Source organism: Balearica regulorum, chromosome 1 (genome assembly GCF_011004875.1).
Source record: "Balearica regulorum gibbericeps isolate bBalReg1 chromosome 1, bBalReg1.pri, whole genome shotgun sequence".
Classification (NCBI taxonomy): domain Eukaryota; kingdom Metazoa; phylum Chordata; class Aves; order Gruiformes; family Gruidae; genus Balearica; species Balearica regulorum.
The window spans coordinates 194,997,928-195,018,099 of record NC_046184.1 but is presented as its reverse complement, the minus strand read 5'-3'; the positions used below and the strand labels follow the sequence as shown (position 1 = coordinate 195,018,099).

General features: G+C 47.9%; 1 long non-coding RNA gene across 4 annotated transcripts in view; it reads left to right on the top strand.

The window, feature by feature from the left end:
* LOC142599912 (uncharacterized) overlaps positions 1–20,172 on the top strand; it is a 76,792-nt gene that overhangs the window by 32,571 nt on the left and 24,049 nt on the right. Inside the window, exon 3 of one of the 4 annotated variants that reach the window (XR_012833375.1) lies at positions 18,428–18,555. The exons of the other annotated variants lie outside the window; for them this stretch is intronic. This is a non-coding gene — a long non-coding RNA (uncharacterized LOC142599912). The remainder of the gene's footprint in view (positions 1–18,427; positions 18,556–20,172) is intronic. 4 annotated transcript variants of the gene reach the window in all.

The window sequence follows — 20,172 nt, the reverse complement described above, 5'->3', positions numbered from 1 at the left end:
CCCAGCAGCAGATAACAGCACAGGCACTGTTAGTCCTGCTGCAGGCATCCCCACTCGTGTCCGGTGGATCGCAGCCGAGGTCCCAGACTTGACATCTCTCTTTGGAGCTGTCCTGCACTGTCCCATACTGTTGCACTTCAAATTACCAAACTCTCTGGATGTCAGGCATTTTGGAGGAAGGTTGGTCTATTCTAGAGCTTTTGTAGAGCTCCTGTCACGGCCTCCTGACCCTCAGGGTCCTCCGCATGTGGCTGTCATGAGCACTCAGTAGCTACAGTTGCTTCCACAAGCATGTCTGCACCTTTGCAGCCACAGGAGGAACCCCAGCAGGAGCTCCCAAAAGAAAGTCTCCCTTTCTGTTGCCCAGAGCTGGCTCAGGGCATAGACAAAGTCACCTCCTGAGATGGCAGACTGCCTATTTTTCTTATGCCTGGAGAGACAAAACCAGATGTTTCTGATGTAAACAGCTCATCTGTGCCTACTGCCCTTGGCTGAAGGCAAGATGCCCAGCCCCTTGCCAGTTCCAGCAGCCCATGAGGGCAGAAAAAGCCTCTGCATGGAGGGGAGGAAAGGGAAAAGGAGTGATCTTGCTGGGGAAGAGGGATGTGTTAAGGGAAATACTGTGTTAAGAGAATTGGCATCAGGTGAGGGTTGGGAGAGTAAGAGGAGATAAACAGAGAATCACTGTTTCCAGCCAAATGCCAAGACTATCAAAGTCCCCGTACACCTGAGTATGCCTTTACCTGCCTAGAATCATTCAAAACCCGCCAATGTCCTCCATGTCCCTTACCCACCCAGGGTCCCCAAAACCATATCACCTATTCCCAGCTGAGTCTTGCTTATCCTAACACCTCAGAAATTCATGGGTCGCTTCACAAACCTCCTTCCTTCCTTCCTTCCTTCCTTCCTTGCTTCCTTCCTTGCTTCCTTCCTTCCCCATTTCTCCCAAAGCTGCTCTGCCATTACCACAACACTGAGACATGCCTGCCTACACCAGCATAAGTTGCCAGCCTAAAAAAAGAGAAATCAGCTCACTAAGCTTTAGACACCCAGACATGAGGGAGCACGTGTCAGCCCTTGACAGAACACATCATTAGCACCTCCACCCCCTTACTACAGCTGCTTTCTGGGTCATCCTATTCCTAAGGGTCAGCCACCACCTTCCAGTGCTTTCTCAGTTGATAAAAAACACCTAGTTTAACTTTTCTGCTCAGTCATTATCACCTCTTACAGAGCAACTAAAATCCCGATCCATCTGCTCACACCTTCATGCCAGACCCAGCCTCTGAGAGCTAAGGGTTCTTCTGCGCCTTGGGAACCTCCCACCCTTCCCAAAGAGTTGTGGTCAACAGCTCAATCTCCAAGTGGAGATCAGTGACAAGTGGCGTTCCTCAGGGGTCGGTACTGGGACCAGCACTGTTCAACATCTTTGTCAGCGACATGGACAGTGGGATCGAGTGCACCCTCAGCAAGTTTGCTGACGACACCAAGCTGCATGGTGTGATTGACACGCTGGAGGGAAGGGATGCCATCCAGAGGGACCTTGACAGGCTGGAGAGGTGGGCCCGTGAGAACCGCATGAAGTTCAACAAGGCCAAGTGCAAGGTCCTGCACATGGGTTGGGGCAATCCCAAGCACAACTATAGGCTGGGCAGAGAATGGATTGAGAGCAGCCCTGAGGAGAAGGACTTGGGGGTATTGACTGATGAGAAGCTCAACATGAGCCAGCAGTGTGCACTTGCCACCCAGAAAGCCAACCATGTCCTGGGCTGCATCAAAAGAAGTGTGACCAGCAGGTCGAGGGAGGTGATCCTGCCCCTCTACTCCGCTCTTGTGAGACCCCACCTGGAGTACTGTGTCCAGCGCTGGGGGCCCCAGTACAGGAGAGACATTGAGCTGTTGGAGGGAGTCCAGAGGAGGGCCACGAAGCTGACTGGAGGGCTGGAGCACCTCTCCTATGAGGACAGGCTGAGAGAGTTGGGGTTGTTCAGCCTGGAGAAAAGAAGGCTCCAGGGACACCTTAGAGCAGCCTTCCAGTACCTGAAGGGGCCTACAGGAAAGATGGTGAGGGACTGTTTATCAGGGAGTGTAGTGACAGGACAAGGGGTAATGGGATTAAGCTAAAAGAGGGTAGATTTAGATTAGATGTTAGGAAGAAATTCTTCCCTGTGAGGGTGGTGAGGCACTGGAACAGGTTGCCTGGAGCAGTTGTGGAGGCCCCATCCCTGGAAGTGTTCAAGGCCAGGTTGGATGAGGCTTTGGGCAACCTGGTATACTGGAGAGTGTCCCTGCCTGCAGCAGGGGGGTTGGAACTAGATGATCTTTAAGGTCCCTTCCAACCAAACCGTTCTATGCTTCTATGATTCTCCCTGCGCTCAGCCTCTCCCATGCGACATCGCGACCCAGTGCAGCATCTGCACAGATCACTGGACTCCATGTCCTTGCACGCTTGGATACTTCAACACCTGGACAGAGGGACAGGCTTGGCTCCTCCATGTCCTCTTCCTGCCTTCTCAGGGCATCTTTCAGTACATTCCCAGTCTCCTCATTAGCTCCTTCTGGCTTCGTCTTCCCTGAGCTTCTAAGTGACACGCTGCCAAACAGGCACACAACCTTTCACTTGCCTTCCAGCAGGGAATCCAGCTTTGAGCTGATAAGGGTATGACTGAGGCCAAGCTCTCATGCCCCGTCAGTGATGACCCGTGTGGGGTGAGCTCTGCTGTGCTTTCTCTTTACCCTGTCGAGGTTACCACCAGCAAAAATGCTAGCTTTATACTATCCAAAAGCAAGAACTGTGTTTAGTCCACCTTCCATACAGGGATACATACCTACCTACCTACATATACAGACATAAATATATTGGCTCTACTGAATCCTGTCCAAATTCTGGCACCCTTCTGAGCAACTGGAGTGTGAAAGTACAGAAGGAAGAGGATATGGAGCTGCTCCATGTGTTGATGAGCGAGAGAGCCTGCTTGCACAAGTGGCCGTGTTCTTCAGTGCAGTCCCAGCCCTGGGCACTCAGAGGACACAGCCAACTGGTGTGAGGCTCTAGCCAAGCTTGTTGTGACCCTCTTTGGAAAAACTCAAGAGTTCAGCTTTCTTCTGCCTGATAAAGTCTGTATTGTGAAGAAACCAGAAATACTAGTCCTGCTCAAGAGCTGTGCTGTGCCCCAGGCAAGAGTATGAACACAGACTTCTCCCTCCAAATAAAAGTGAAACAATCAGGTATTTTCAGTGCAGCCCCGGGTGGAAGGCCCAGCTCGCTGGGGGTACATACAGTACATGGCTCCAAGGGTGACGATGTGAGACTGGGGACAGGTGGACCAAGGGAACATATACCCATCCAGATAAAGGGTTTGCTCATGATGCAGAGAACCCAAGAGGAATTTCAGCACTGTGCCTTCCCTAGGTGAAAGTTAGGTGCCTCGTTGGATTTGACTCACTGAGGACAGCATTGCATTCAGCACAAGGTGAAACACAGGGGAGAGAAACTGCATGGGCAAGTGTATGCAGACAAGCAGATGGAAAAGGTGGGTGCTCTGATACTGTTAAGACAAGCATTGAAGTGGGAGAGTTTGAAGAGGGCTAAAAAAAACCCCTCAAAATTCTCCTTACCATGCATGAGATCAAATAATAGCAAGGGTAGGTCTGGGACTTTTCAATGGGAGGAGGAAGCCCTCAAGCTAAAAACTGTGCTCCCATTTTCCATCCTCACCCACTGCCCAAAGACTCAGGGCAAGCAGCAATATCAAGCGTGAAACACCAACCTTAGAGGATATCAGTTTAGCAATCCCCAAATTCAAGCAAACGGCAAATCCCATCACAGCCCAGGGGATGGGCAGTTTCCCTGCTTGTCCCCTGCTCCTTCTGTGCTTTGCCTCATGCTAAACATGGATTTATTCTTCAGAAAAAGACCCTTGGACCAAAGCAGTCCTGTTACCAGCCCTGAAAAAAACACACTCTGACATCCCTTCCCTTGAGTCTCCTCACTGCAGCGCAGTGCAAGGCCTAAGTCATCTGTCGACGTGCAGGTGTCAAACTCGGATAAAAAGCTCCCGGGACTCCAATAAGTGTACTGATTGGATCTCCACTGACTGTAACAGGCAAGCTGAGCTCCAGGACTCACAGACACTTCCCAAAAACCCTGTGGATGCACAGAGACCAAAAGCCAGACCTATAACGTGCTACAGAAAAATAACAGGCGTTGCGAGTGTCTCACGTCCTGCCATAGCAGGGACTGTCTGGCAGGTATTTTAGAGTGAAAACATCTAGACCCCTAACTATTCTTGTCCAAAACTGGTGTGTATTTTTCCTTGGACAGTGCCCAATCTGCAGAGTTAGTGTTTTCCACACAAAAATGCCTGGTTGGTAAACTTCCAAGAAGTTCTATTTTTGATTCAATGAAGAATGGCAGCTTTCCATGGAACTTACTTTTCTTTCCTTCTTTCCTCCTTTCTCGTTCCCCCCCAAACCAAGATTGCTCAAAAATCCATAAATTTTTATTTGGAAATGCAACCCATGGCCCCCATGGATGTCAGAGTTCAATTATCGTGTTCTGCAGGAGGTTGGATGGTTTCTTTAGCAGTCCTTTTTTATCCTGAAAAAATACAGGGTAGGGGGTGTCCCCCCATCTTTACCTTTTCATTGAACTATTTTTCCCTCTTGAAGAGAGTGCAGTGACAGCTCTGCTTCTGAAAACTCTCACATTTTTTAACACTATGCTGCTGCTCCTGAGGCCATATGGTCACTCATGACCATGAAGGATTAGGAGCAGAGTCCCAGCTGTGGAGAAGCTACTGAAATCCACCACTCCATGTTCAGAATAAAGATCTGCTGATGTGTGATCGCCTCAGAGCTGGAGATACACGCAGATCTTGCAGGAAGCCTCTTAGTCTCCTGCATCCATGTTCACCTCATTTCTGCATACAAGTTTTCCCGCAGCCTGCAGACCATATCCTAAATAGCTGACATTTGCAGGACCATGCCATCTCCTTACAGGTTCCCACATTCTGGTACATTTCTGTACTCTTTTTGTCCCATTTTGTGTCTCCAGAGTCCTCAGTGAGCAAGAACTGAGCTTCTTCCAAGTCCTAATGATCCTCACTTGTTCACTCTCTTACAAACAGAATCGCTCTGGCCAACAGCCAGGACTGCAATAAGGGCCAGGCACACACACGGGCAGCTTAAAAGCACCTCAGCTTTGGGAAATCCTGCTGGGCTGTAAAAGCTGCCCACAAACCCGAATCATATCAAGCAAGGCCTGTCTGATAATTCTTTGGCACAATCCCCAAACTCGCTGAGCTGCTTTTCCATACAAAGTATTTCCAGGTGGGTTATTAGGTCCTGTATCCCTTCCATCTTGTATCCTCTTGTGGTTAAAAAACGCATTCCTTAGAAAAAAAACTATTTTTAAAAGGAAATCAAATATTCTCCTTTACATTTCTGGTTCCTCTAAACCAGAAGGATACTTTGCAAGACACAAACTGTTTCTGCCGAGTAGCGCAGGACTTACGCTTGGGGAGATAATTTGTATTTTCACAAGGAGATTGTTGCTGGTACGACCACCAGTGTGAATAGTTACGCGAGTACAAAGGTGCCATACTCTGTTAAAACTGGTTTCCCTTCCTGTATTTTTTGTAGCAGCATCACTGTGGCCACATTTGAGACTGTACTGCTTTACCAGAGGAGTTAAAAGGGAAGAGCTGAGCCAAGCGTGTCCTGCAGCCAGTGGCTGACCCAGCCGTGTGGGTTGTGAGGAGGCAGGAGCCCGTCCCCGTGCAGCTCTTCCAGCTTCGGGTACGCTGCTTTACATGGGTGCACGCAAGATTCATCAGTAAAGCTTAGCTTTGCCAGGAAAAGCTGCATCTCTGTGAGGATCTCAGGGTGTCAGACAGCAAAGCTTTGATGTCTTTCTGTCTGGGAAGGCTGGTTGCCCTGCAATGAAAGAGGCAGGCAGACAGCTGGCTGACCCACTGCTGGTTTTGCCCGCTGTGATAATCTAACATGAACAGGATTATGGAAAATGGACCCAAAGTCTAAGACCTGCAGATCTACATTTAGATATTGCATGAGACAAGTAGGTAAAGAAAAGATAGGGTTTTAATTTAAAAATTGTCAAAACAACAAAAAGTGGTTTGTTGATTTGAGTCTTTGGGGTGTCTGCCACCACAGAAAACGAGAGGTGGAGATGGAACAGAACAAAACCCAGAGGTCTCTGTGAGTTAAAACAGTTTCACTTTGAGACACTTGCAGACAAGATGATTTTGACATGTGTCTTTGGAAAAAAATAACCAACTGTGACCAGTAAAATCTGACCAGGTGGTGACTGACCTGGTTTTGACACAGACCTGCTGGTGAGACCTCCCTCCCCAGGGAGGCCTGCCTCACCGCTGCCTACAGGTTGCTCACACCAGCCAGGATTTCTTTCGTACCAGGGCTGGGAAGAGGAAGGTGTTGATGGGAGCCCTGTCAGCTGCATGCTGCCTCAGCAAGTCGGTGCTCCTAGCTGCAGTGAGGTTCAGAGAGCTGCACCATTGCACGAGCACGGAGCATCGGCGTGACTCAGGTTCCCGGCGGCGCAGCTGCCCTGCACAGCCTTCCTCCCGGCATCCCTCCCCGGGCTGCGATCTTGACACCTCCCACTCCTGATACCTTCATCTTTTTCCCCAAGACAGTGTGGCCAAGCACCGCTGCCTGCTGCTCAGGCTTGCGCCAGGCAATGAGCCAAACCTCCTGCCCTCAGCCCACTCCAGCTCAGCTCAGTCCGTGAGACCCGGTGAGGGCAGTATCAAAGCCAGTCTGGGCTGCAGAACAACCTGGGGTCTGTGAGTCCTGGAAAAACTGTGGCATTACCAACCATGGCGGAGCCCCGTGCTCTTGAGGGAGACCGAAAAACAAGGCAGAGGCTGTTGCAAAGACATTATTTTTCCTCCCAGTGAGTAGTAGAAAGCCCCACCCAAGTTTCACTCCTCACTCCCACTTTATATTAAAAAACAAACAAAACAAACAAACAAAAAAAAAAATCAGCATTTGCTACTGTGTGTTGCCCTTGCTGCCATGTGAGCCAGGCATGTGATTAAGTTGTTGAAACTTGTTTTTTTTTTTACAGGATCAAATTCATAGCTGCTGTAGAAGCCTGCATAACTTGTCAGAGCAATTCTCTACACTGGCAAGTTACACAAGCTGGGGAGCTTCTCCCTGCCCCAGGGTATCCTACCTATCTCTGCCTTCTCCCTTCGCCCATGGCTCCTCCTCTCCGACCTTTTGCAAAGGTATGGGCTGTACTCACTTTTAGGAAAATGGGCAGAATTCCTCTTAGCTTCACCGTGGAGCTTGGTGAGAAGCCCCCATGATGTGGCAGTAGTTTTTTTCAGCATTTCTTCCCATTGGAAGTGTTGCTTAAATAAAGGGAAGGATGAGCCTCCATTGAATAGAAAAAAAAAAAAAAAAGACTGGGCAGCGTGCTCTGTGTTTGGTTTCCACTCACAGTCTGCACAGCTCTGCCTGTGCGGATCTGTTTAGTCATGTTGCACAGCAGGACTGGATGGGGCTGTTTGCTTCAGGATTGGTGTTTGCTCCCAGCACTCCTGAACGATCAAATTTACCCATGCTGGGAAGCCGCTCATTGGCATTGGGCCCCTTCCCTCCTTGGCAGGCAGGAGCTCCAGAGGATGAAGGGGGCCACGCAGAGCCTTTGTAGGAAAGCAGGTCTCAGTAAGGGGACACCTTTTTATTGAAGGAGGAGAAACAACTGTGGCCCTGCTTACGGTGTCTTTCTGTGACTGGTGTGCACTGCATTGGGCCAAGTCCCAGCTACTTCTCAGGTCTCAATAGTTGCTGTGAATAAGGGGGGCAGCCCCCGCTTCAATGGTTGCCTTTGCTACAAGAGAAGGGGCAAGCCTTTGAGATACCTTCACAATCCTCTGCTGCTAGAGTTGGCGTGGGACCAGGCCAGCACCTGATCTCAGATGGGAGCCAAGCCACAGGTCGATGGCTGCAGAGAGGCATGAATGGGAACCAGTGCTGCACTGTTTGTCCCCAGCACTGGAGAGGAAACAGGAGGTGTGAAATGGCCGTGTTTACCTTGGGGGTAACTACCGATTGCCACCTCTGTGGCTTATTGATGCAAAACACGAAAAGGTATAGTGTCAACACTACTGATTTCCCCATTTTGCCCCAAATCTATGTGTGCTTCCAAGTGATGCAACACACACCCTTCCTGGGATTTGACTTTAATTACAAACGAACTTTTTGTTCGCAGTAGTAGGTGCCAACATTTCTTACGGGCTTTAGCTGCTCATGCAGTTATTTCTAGCACCCTGGGATGGCCCCTCCTCTTTCACCACTGCTCTGAGCTTGCTGGTAGCGCTTGTACCTGCAAACACCACCACGCTCTGGTGACACTACATGGTTTTTGAATTAGGGATCGGGTGTAACAGTTGTACAATGGTTGCGATCTCTATCTCCCCTGTACAGAAAATGTCTCTCTGTCCATCCAGGGCCACTCTGCAGAAAGCAAATGCTCACCTTGGCCATATGCTGTTGTAATCTCTCATTGCCGTGTTGCTTTAGCTGGATGTTAAGCTGTGTATTTCTCCCTGGAAATAAACATACTATTTTTCTATGGGTGTTTTGTTTCATTTCTGTCAGACATAAAGCCTGGAAGCAGCAGTGTTTCCCCTCTTTTGTACTTAGCACTTCCCTCTTCTTAGAAAGGTACATCTTTGATCACAGTAATTTATCATCGCCTCTTTTCATACTGTCTCAATTTGAATAAGAAAGTCACAGACTCTAAACTCATTGCAGACTCCTTGAGTTGCCCCATTCTTTGTAAAAAAATAAAGCGGTGTTAGTGGTTTTCTGTTTAAAAACAAAATAAAATATCAGAGATGATATTTGGAAAAGTCACATTGCTTTTAATGGCAGTTCAAACTGTCAGAACCAGCAAATTTTAGGCTTCTCATTTCAGTGCTTAAGTAGGAAATCAGAGAATCATAGAATTATTTGCATTGGAAGAGACTTTCAAAGATCATCTAGTCCACCCCTGCTACTGTGGGCAGGGACAACTTCCACTGGATGATCCAACCTGACTTTGAACATTTCCAATGATGGGGCATCCACAACTTCTCTGGTCAACTTGTTCCAGTGCTGGGGTGCCAGCATACATCACACCCCCAAAATAAGTCTATTTCTAGCTTGTTTAGTTTTCTGGCCCTTTTGCTCATGGCCAATGTGAGGACCCAGTTGTTTCTCTGGGTTCTAGAGCTCTCTCCTATGGCATATTTGTCTGAAATTCCTCCTTCTCCCCCAGGGATCTCAGGCAGCTCATGTCAGGTTTGCAGTGGAGCTTTTGTGTCTCTGACACAGGTAAGGGTCTCTGTGCCCCATTGGTTTCTTTTTGCTGAACAGGAGCCTGTGATTTTTTTCTTTTTTCTTTTAAATCTTATTCCCATGGTTGGAAAAGGTTCTGTTTTGCCAGATCACCAAACCGTCAGCGTGGAGATGCCAATTATCCATATGTCCCTAAGTAATTAGCTGGATAGGGTTCAGTGTGTGGTGTTCAGGAGTAGTAAGTATTTCTTTGGTTTTCTCGGATCAGTATAGCTTGTTGTTGCTTGTTGGAAATTACTTTCTGCTACTAACAACCATCTCTCTTCTCAAAACTCTTTCCTTAGTGATACCAGCAGGAAAAACATTTATGATGGTAGAGATATATATATGAATAATAGACCTTCAGTTTTCCAAATTTCAACTTAAATGTTGTCTACTTTTTACATTTCAACAAAAAAAGTATCTAATATATTTTGAGAAGGTCTGACATTTTCTGAGAAACTCTGTTAAAAAATAATTTTCAATTCCTCCCTCTTCTCCCTGCCAGTATTCTCTGGCAGGCGGGTTTTTTTTCTGGCGGGGGGAACACATACACGTCTGTTTTCTTCTTAGCCTGCAAGGCCCATGGGCCAGGGATTGTCCCGATACTTGTACAGCTCCTGGGAGCAGATGGCTGAACCTCTTCACAAAAACCAGTTCAGCTGATTTTGTTCTCCCAAAGCAACATCCACTCACAGAGAGAGGAGTATTTTTGCCACTCTCAGAGCTCTCCTATTTCCCCATGAAAAGTTACACAGACTTCTAAGCTAGCAAAGGGAGAAGCATCGAAGACACTCCTCGGTTGTCGTCACGATTAACCTGAAGCTGCTAGCCAGAGCTGTGTTTCACGAGCCCAAAGCTTTGCCGTGCAGGAGGCTTTAGCTGCAGTGAGGGGTGCCACTTCAGAGACGAGCTTCCAGACTCTAAACAGCAAGTCTGTTGCAATAACTCTGTTGATCAAATGAAATTTCTGTTCACAGCACAGAGCCAAAAACAGTTTTTGATTGCAGCCTTGAGGGGTATTTCTTGGCTCGTGGTTGACGTTTTAAGCAATGTGCAGCTCTACAAGTCATTACCGATGTTTGAAATCTCTTCCTTCTTCTTATTATCCTCGGAGATGTGGAATGAGGACTATTTACCTTCCCCTCATAGTTCATTATGATTATTAAGCCATAGGAATGAGGACATGTGCATGAGAGTTGGATATAGCAGGCCTGTTCTGGCTGTGTCAACATTATTTCCCAAAGAAGAGAGTCAGAAATATGGCCAAGTTTTCCTTTTTTCTTCTCCTAACTGTATTTGCGTACAAAGATTTCGAGATTTCACAATGCCATGTTGTATATGCACTGTTTGCTGAAGTGGTAATACGAGGAGTCTTATTGCCACGTTACCAAGACACTTAAACAAGTATCTTCATTCATAATCTGTTGCCTTATACCTTCAGATTCCAGTGTCTGGTCTCACCTCTGCTTGCTATCTCACCTGCCTTCCCCTCCTCGCTGCATTTAGAGCTATTTTAGTTTTCCCACCTGTCCCCCTGGGCCCTTCCAGCTCCTTTAAAACAGATGCTGAGGCCATCTCTGTGAAGTAAGGAGCAACCAGCATAGATGGGCTGGTGTAAGCGCTTGCAGACATGTCCACGCTGCTCCCCGCAGCTGCCGTTCCCAAGCGGGCACGGCCATGAGCTGGTGTCGCCTCACGCTGCTGTGAAGTGCCATGCAGAGGTGCCATATTTGCATTAATACAGGGTTACGTGGCAGCAAAAGATCAAAGTGTGTTCAGCTGCCCTGACTACAATGATCCTGGCCCTCAGGCTCTTCAAGCCACCTTCACTTGGTGCAGTGTAGGTACATCCTGAAGTCCTTCATGGTTTTCTAGCTACATGGTTGGGTCCCATTTTCAAAACAGCCTCATTTACTTGAGACTTCCACACACTTACAGTCACATTCAGGTTCCTCCATGCCTAAATTTCTTCGGAAAATGCGAATCACTGGAGGCAGTGGGGGGTTTCTTGTCACATCTGAGGTCTGCCAAGTGTTGGTTCTTTTAGCCCCATTTTTTTTTTTCAGAGCATGAGGAGATTGTAGAGGTAAAGCTGCTTCTGTTGATGGCAGTGGGAACAGAGAGCTCAAGCTGCAATGGGTGCAGAGCCTGAACTGTCCTCTCATTCCCAGATCCTTTTAATTTTAGGGTTGATGGGTCACTGGGGAGGAACATGACCACCTAATACATGGGTTCTCTACACAGAGAGCACTGAAATTTCTTAGGCTATTTATCTGTCTCATTTCATAACTACTACATCCACCCTTAAATATGGAGGTGTCTGCATAGTCCATGTGCACATTCATGCTATACAATTTTTCTCCTGAAAAGCAAGATTTTGCCTACTCTGAAGAATGTGCGTTTTTGCTGGACACATTAATTTGCACCTTCTCCCCATCGTACATGTTCTTTATCCTCTGCTTCCAGGTCACTGTGACACTGCTTTGGAGTCTGCAGGACCAGGGACTGTCTCATGACTTGTTCATGTAGCACCTACAAAAATGAGGTTTTAATCTAAACACACATCCCTAGTATATAATATGCAATAAATTGGCATAATGAAAATGGCTAAACTGGGAATGCAGCTCATTGTGGAAATAGTACCTAATATGGGAATAACTCCTAACTCCTCAGAGTTCCAGTGCTCCTTTCTGCTTTGCTCTGAGCATTCAAAAGCATGCTCAAAGCAAGATGGTTTGTGTTAGGAATGATGACATTTGCTTAATTGAATTTCAAAAATATCTAAGTGGCAGCCCTACTGAGCCAGAGTCAAGAACTTGTCTTTTCTGTGTTTTCTGGTGCTTAGACAATGTTGTTGATTGGTGGCTAGTGTGTTTTCAGTTCATACATTTAACATCATATTGCTGATGGCAAATACAATTTAACTCTTCACTCTAGAAGCCTTATCCATACAAATCTGCTGTTATATCCTAGTTATGCTACATTAGCTGAAGAGAAAGTACCGTTAACGAATAATTCTATAGAAATATGGATGGGTTTTATTAATAATATAACCAGGTATTTTATCATAGGGATTCTACTAACTTGGTTGATATTGAAGTATTACTATTATTGTCACTGCTACGGTCCCCAGGAGCCAATACTCATACCAGGATCATGCTGCATGGAACTCTGAACAAGGAACAAAACACACATGCTCCAAAGGAGTTGACTGTAAGAAGTAATGGATGGATATGGGCAGGATAGCGGCACCAGGAGCAGGCAGAGCTAAATGTAACATACACGTGCTCACCTGGGCATTTTCCTAGTAGTGTTTGTATTCTGACCTATCAACTGTTTTAAAAAACAATACCCAAGATCTTCTCCATAGGTAGGTCAGGACTGAGTTATCTTCTAAGTAGTAGCAGATGTTCAGATACCAGTAAGACCATGTAAAACTGTGTGTACACATAAAAGTACCCAGCAGTGGGTACTCCTCTGGCTCCAGAGCATGCGTACAACTCAGTACATGTAGCAGTTCACCACAGCCTTCGTTCAATGGTACGTGCAGGTGAGCTTTCTAATTGCAGCATATTCCATCGAGGTGCAGCATTTGGTGCTAGTGCAGCCCTGAGGGAGCTGTAGTTGCTCCGTGTCACCCTTCCGTGATGCCATCTTTGTCATCCCTTCTGTCTCCGTTCAGCCTGTTATAATTAGGACCATCATATCCACCACAATACACTGCTGCAAAGAGCTCCCCAGAACGAGTGGCCCTGTCAGGCAGTGTTCCTGGGACAGCGAGCAGAGGTTGTGGGGCTGCTGTCTGCCAGACGAGGAGGACAAATGCAGCTGCCAGGAGCAAGTGTTTGTGGGCTGAATATAGTTTGGGGTGAGAAGGCTGGTACAGGCACCCTGGCTGCCGGCATGCTCTTGAGTGGAGAGAGGCCCTGAGGCAGCACTTTTGGGCCATGTCTTCACTTTGAGGTTTGGATCTGGCCTTGGGGGCATCTCAGAGCCCCAGGAGGCATTGAGGGTGGTATTGGGGCTGTGTGTGCATGTGCTGTCAATTCAATATGTGTATTGGGTTTGCGTGGCAAGGTTTTGGTAGCGAGGGGCTACAGGGGTGGCTTCTGTGAGAAGCTGCTAGAAGCTTCCCCCATGTCTGACAGAGCCAATGCCAGCCAGCTCCAAGACGGACCTGCCGCTGGCCAAGGCCAAGCCCAAGCCCATCAGTGACGGTGGTAGTGCCTCTGGGATAACATAGTTAAGAAAGGGAAAAATACCCCTGCACAACACCAAGAGCAATTACAGCCAGAGAGAGAGGAGTGAGAACACATGAGAGGAACAACTCTGCAGACACCAAGGTCAGCGAAGAAGGAGGGGGAGGAGGTGCTCCAGGCACCGGAGCAGAGATTCCCCTGCAGCCCATGGAGAAGACCATGGTGAGGCAGGCTGTCGCCCTGCATCCCATGGAGGTCCATGGTGGAGCAGATATCCTGCAGCCTATGGAGGACCCCACGCTGGAGCAGGTGGATGCCCGAAGGAGGCTGTGACCCCATGGGAAGCCCGTGCTGGAGCAGGCTCCTGGCAGGACCTGTGGACCCATGGAAAGAGGAGTCCACACTGGAGCAGGTTTGCTGGCAGGACTTGTGACCCCGTGGGGGACCCACGCTGGAGCAGTCTGTTCCTGAGGGTCTGCACCCCGTGGGAGGGACCCACGCTGGAGCAGTTGGTGAAGAACTGCAGCCTGTGGGAAGGACTCATGTTGGAGAAGGTGGTGGAGGACTGTGTCCCATGGGAGGGACCCCATGCTGGAGCAGGGGCAGAGTGTGAGGAGTCCTCCCCCTGAGGAGGAAGGAGCAGCAGAGACAACGTGTGATGAACTGACCACAACCCCCATTCCCTGTCCCCCTGTGCCGCTGGTGGGTGGAGGAGGGAGAAAAATCAGGAGTGAAGTTGAACCTGGGAGGATGGGGGGTGGTGGTGAGGGGAAGGTGTTTTAAGATTTGGTTTTATTTCTCATTACTTGACTCTGATATGATTGGTATTAAATTAAATTAATTTTCCTGAGTTGAGTCTGTTTTGCCCATGATGGTAATTGGTGAGTGATCTCTCACTGTCCTTGTCTCCACCAACGAGCCTTTCATTAAATTTTCTCTCCCCTGCCCAGCTGAGGAGGGCAGTGACAGAGCGGCTTTGGGGGGCACCTGGTGTTCAGCCAGGGTCAACCCACCACAATATGGAATTCAGAAGGCAAAAGTAAAGCTTTTGGTCAAGGAAACAACAATTAGTGGGGAAGTGCTTAAAACTGCAGAGAACAGACAGAACAAGTAACCCAGATGCATCCAATCAGGCAAAATAAGTTGTATATACAGTCTCTAAAATTGTTTACAAAGTCCAAAAGAAAGAGAAAATAAATTTTTTTTTCTACCTGAATGCAGAGGACACAGGTGCTAGTTCTTTGTCCCTTCCACCAGTGTCAGGCACCTTGCTGCTGGTGGTGGTGGTGACGTGGTCTGTGCCTGTGGTGCTTTGGGGTGTGGGGCTCCCCATATTATACCAACACTTCTATTAGTCATCTAGCCATTTCTGCAGTCTCTGCCAGATACATCAGAAGAAGCATAACAACTACAGGCACCCACTCATTTGACTTGTTTCTCTTCTGACCTTCTCCCTGTATCAGGTGCACCAAATCATCCACTGCCCCGGAGCAATCAGTCATTAACAACAACCTTGCCATTGCCAGGGTGCTTCTCAAGCCACTGCAGTCAAGGATTCATGTGGGAAAGACAGAAAATGAGTTAGATTTTCAGCTGCTGCAAAAAGGGAAGAATAACCGTTTAAACCCCCTTTGTTTTTATTTTTACCCACTGCCCATGCAGGGCAGCACTGCAGGACTGTGACAGTGCAGAGGGATGGCTTGTCAGAAGCTCTGGCCAGTGCTGCCGTGATGAGTTTACTCGGCAAATAGGTCCCCTTTTCCCAAGAGAGGGGGACTTGGCAGAGGACATTCAGAGGGGCTAGCAAACATTACAAAGTTTGGGGCGCAGAGTTGCTGACCTCTGGCTAGAGCGAGCAATTGATTCCGACAGCCAGAGGATGCTTTGCAGCCCTTCTGTTAGCAGAAAAGGAGCCTGTTGAAGTGCCTGTGGAGTGGTGTGCATGGATGGAAGCAGTAATAAAGTCTCTATAGCCAGGAAGCTCAAGTGAACAGAAGGTGCTGCAAGGAGGCATGGCCTGGGTTAGTTGATGACAGGCAGAAATCCCTGCAGCAATTGCCTCCTACTCTGAGATATCTCTTCTACCATTTACCTCTGAGTGAAGCAGCTGGACTGTCAACACTTACGGCTAGCTCCAGGGAGACCTTAGAGCAGCCTTCCAGTACCTGAAGGGGCCTACAAGAAAGCTGTTTACAAGGGCATGTAGTGATAGGATGAGGGGGAATGGGTTTAAACTAAAAGAGGGTAGATTTAGATTAGATGTTAGAAAGAAATTCTTTACTATGAGGGTGGTGAGGCACTGGAACAGGTTGCCCAGAGAAGCTGTGGATGCCCCATCCCTGGAAGTGTTCAAGGCCAGGTTGGATGGGGCTTTGGGCAACGTGGTCTAGTGGAGGGTGTCCCTGCACATGGCAGGGGGGCTGGAACTAGGTGAACTTTAAGGTCCCTTCCAACCCAAACCATTCTATGATTCCAAGGTTCTCTGTTCACAGGACCACAAGCTATATTTCCCAGGCGGAGGGTAGGTTGGAGGAGAGCACAGCATGCTGCTGCTGGCTGTGGGAGGGGGAGCCAACATGGAGGAGGGGCTCAGATTTCTTAACCTTTATTGTTAGTTTCTTGGAAGCTGCCAGCTTATTAAACCAACCGAGGAAACTTTGCTTGCATTTTTTCCCCCCTCTATGCATAGATAATGACCATTTTAAATTACTCTCCTTAGAAAGGTAGGGGAGTATGCCAAGAAAAGAAAAACATGGTGGAGGAGCGGGAGGTGAAATGTGCAGCACTCAGCAGAGCTGCTTTGCCTTTCCTTGCTGCCCCCGATTCACTAGAACCAGCTTCAGCTTTGGTTTCCCAGATTTCATAGGCAGCTTTTTTGAGCTCCCTGGTTTCCCAAGGCAGGTGAAGGGCCAACAAAGTCTTCGTTGTATTTCTCACTTGCGTCCCAGCATTCTCCTCAGTGTGGAGCTCAGAGACACTGTTTGAGGATCCCATGACATACTTTGCAAGGAGTCCATAATTAGGACAGGGTGGGCAGTTGTCCCCATGTCTGATAGCGCATTCTGTCCTACAAGAGGAACAGAAGCTTTTGGAGAATATTTGTGCCATGGGACCACGTAGTGATACAACTGTCAGGGTTCCTTTGCTTGACTTTGTGCTCCTTTTTGCACAGCTTGTACACTTCAGCTTTTGTTACGATCTGGTCCTTGCAGTCAATTCTCCCCTTGAGGTTAAGAGATGCTCTAGCTCTAGGTGGGAGCATGGGACTTCAGCTTGTGCACGTGCATATCACCTGTGTAACTATGTTTGTCTTCCTGGAGCCCAAACTGACGTGGTGGAGTTCAAAATTGTGGCCACCTTGGCCCCACGCAAGTTGTGGGATTGCCCTGAGAACTGCTACTGCCCCAAGTGTGAAGGACTGTCCAGTCTGGCTTCCTGATCCTGGGTGACTGAGAGCTTGCATCTGCCGAGGAGATGGTGCTTCACAGCTGAGAAAAATCCGGCACTTGCTTTTAATTTTTTGTGAAACCATATGTTTGAGACAATTTGTTTCCAGAGCTTTCTGTAGCAGACCATGGCTGAAGACATGAGCAGAAGAAAGGAGGTCTCCAAAACAATTTTCTGAAATGTTCTCTAAACATTGTTTCAGGGTTTTCAGACTGCAGAGCCAGATCCCTAGATAGCATAAATGGACATAGATCCACGGAGATGAACAGCATTCGTCTCCTTTGCTAGGAAAAGCACAGAAACACAGAAATGTTGGTTGGAAGGGTCCTCTGAAGGCTCAAGCTCATCCATGCTCCTGCTTAACACAGGGCTATTGCACTAGGTCAGGTCAGCCTTGGCATTGTCTATCCAAGTCTTGAAAGCCTCCAAGGATCAAGAGTCCCCCTCTCTGAGACATGTTTTCCCTAATGTCCATTTCTCATGTCCCAAGCTCCAGCCTGGGCTTGTTGTCCCTATTTTCCATCTGCTGCTCGCAGGAGGCATTGGGCTCTGTCAGTCGTGTAACTCCGATTGAGGGAGGTGTGATTTCCAGTAGGCTCCTGTTAGATCTCCCCTCCATCTCCTCACCTCTGGACTAAAGCCACCCAGCTCCCTCAGCCTCTGCTTATAGCTTGTGTGCTCTGCCCCGACGATCTCAGTATCCCTCTCACTGGGCCTATTGCCACCAAAGGGTCCAAAGTGACACAGTATGTCACCGGCAGCCTCCAGGGAATAACAGCTTCCCTCGCCCTGCCAGTTGGGTGCCTCTTCCTGCAGCCCACCAGGCACTTTGTCCGGTTGGCGATGCCAGCAACCACTGGGCTCAAACAAGATGTGCCCGTGAATAGGAACAGAGGTTTCATGCACTGCGCTGGAGATAGTACAGTGAGCAAGCAGTTTCAAAATCCAATTTCATAGACACAGAGATTACATTAATCTCTTTTAATAGCTAAACAATTCTGTTTTCAAGATAGGACAAAGCACGGGATATTCTTGACAAAACTGGTGCTTCAAAGCTGCCTACATCAGATTTAAAATCCTAACTCCTAAGCTCCCAACGATAGAACCGATTGTATCTTTTCAGACAGTAGCACTGCAAAACTTGCATTTAATCTCCTCTTTTTATAACATGCTGCAGCTGCCTGGGCTTGCCTGTTGGGAAGCAAATGTAGATTGACTTTGCCTTCAAATACCATATGAGGAAACTCGCTCAGCCCTCACCAACTGATCTTGGGGGCCTGTGGAATGATAAAAGCTCAAGTTATCAAAGTATCTGTAAACTGCCTTCTGATTTCTAGCTGGAGCACCTCCCTGAATCTGGACCCTTTGATTTAAGGTGGCTGCTTTCTTTCACCATGTCTCAACAGGCAGAAAAGGGCATAGCTTTAATTCCTGTTGGCTCAGTCGCATTAGCTCAACATGACTGAAAAGCCCTCTTCACCTCCAGAGATGCAGAACTGAATGCAGATCTACTTTAGAAACTTCTGCCTGTGTAGTAAGTACCTTGTAATATATAGGGATGTTTCCATACCACCAAAAATATCGGTGTAAAACTGCTTTTCTTTTGGCACTGTTTTGCTTGGAGAACCAAAATTAGCTTTCCTGGGGAAGGCACTATTTATTGGGCTAGACTGCATGTTTTCAGAGAATTTGCAGGTTTTGTGGTATAAGTATATCCATTTTGGGTTAATTTTATTGTTTGTGTTGTGAGTTAGGGCTCTGACAAATGAACTCTAGAAATGATGGTGAGGTGACTGAAGAGGTGACCCACCCAGCTGTTTATTACTGCTACGCTGGCAGATTACTGTCCCTGCAGCAGAGTTGGCAGAAGGCAACATATGTCCAGGGCAGAGCTGCTCCAAACGGCACTTCAGTTGAAATCTCCAAGGAGTTGGGATTAGACTAGACAGAAGACTCTGCACTAGAGATACTGAGATGTTGTCCATAATGGTTTATGCCCATCAAGCCCAACGCTGCTGCCATGTCCTTACAGCTGTCCTTACAGCTTCTGCCTCATGTTTCTGTCCCCTCTGCACCAGAACTGGCAGTCATCTGGTCCACACAGAAGATGATTCAGGAACTTCAACCAGCCAAATGATCTCTTCATTGACCTGAAAGGAGCGTAGGGGACTAAAACGCTACCAACTTCTATCAGCTTAATCATGATACCTCTCTCTCTTGGGCAATGGTACAACTGTCCTTCTAGTGACTCAACTCCACTCTAGCCTTTGGTGGTGAGTGGTATCAAGCAACAGCAGGTGATAATGTCTTCACCTGCTCATCTGTTTTCCAACCAAAGGGTAATCTGAGGCTGGAGGCTTCTCCGATGCTCCTGTATAGCCAACTAGCAAGGCCTCCGCTGCCAGGGAAGTTACCCCTACCCTGTCATCTCCATTCTGCTATAGGACTAACCGCTGTAGTAGGTGGCACTGCTGCCAGAAATGGAGCTGCCATTAGTGGTTGTCTCCTTCCTCTCCCGACTCGGAGTGGGGCTAGCCAGAGACTGCCCTTGCACCCTGGTGCTGTAGCAAGCAGGAGCCACTGCGGGAGCGAGTCAGGACTGACTCTGATCTGAGAAATATTGCCAGGCTGAAACACACCTCTCCCTGGCCTGTTTTCCTCTCCATGGTCTGTTACTGACATGGAAAAAAATCAGTGGGAAAAAGACTGGGCCTTAAATATACAATGAGCCTTTCCCCACCCATTACCACCTAACCGATAAGCTACTCCAGGCTATCTTGTTTATGTTTATGAGTGTTTAATACCACTTAGCATTTGCGTTTGCCTTGAAGCGACAGGCAGCTATGTGCTGTAGTGTGCTAAATATTTGTTCCGTAAGTACAAACAGATGTTTGAAGATCTGCTTTGAAGCAAATCTTTACCCTCTAGATTCTCTCCCAAAACTCCTCAGAACAGTATGCATCACTGTATTCAGAGCAAAGCCTTGAAGGGCAGGGAGAAAGGCGATACATAGGAATAGTCAGTAGTGCAGCAGGAACACGTACATCTCTATTGCATAAATCCTTCACAGCAGCAGTTTGGGTATCAGGGTTTTCATAAACGATTCATTTGCAGGGTTTCATTCCTATACAGCAGTCTCTGCTGCATGCAG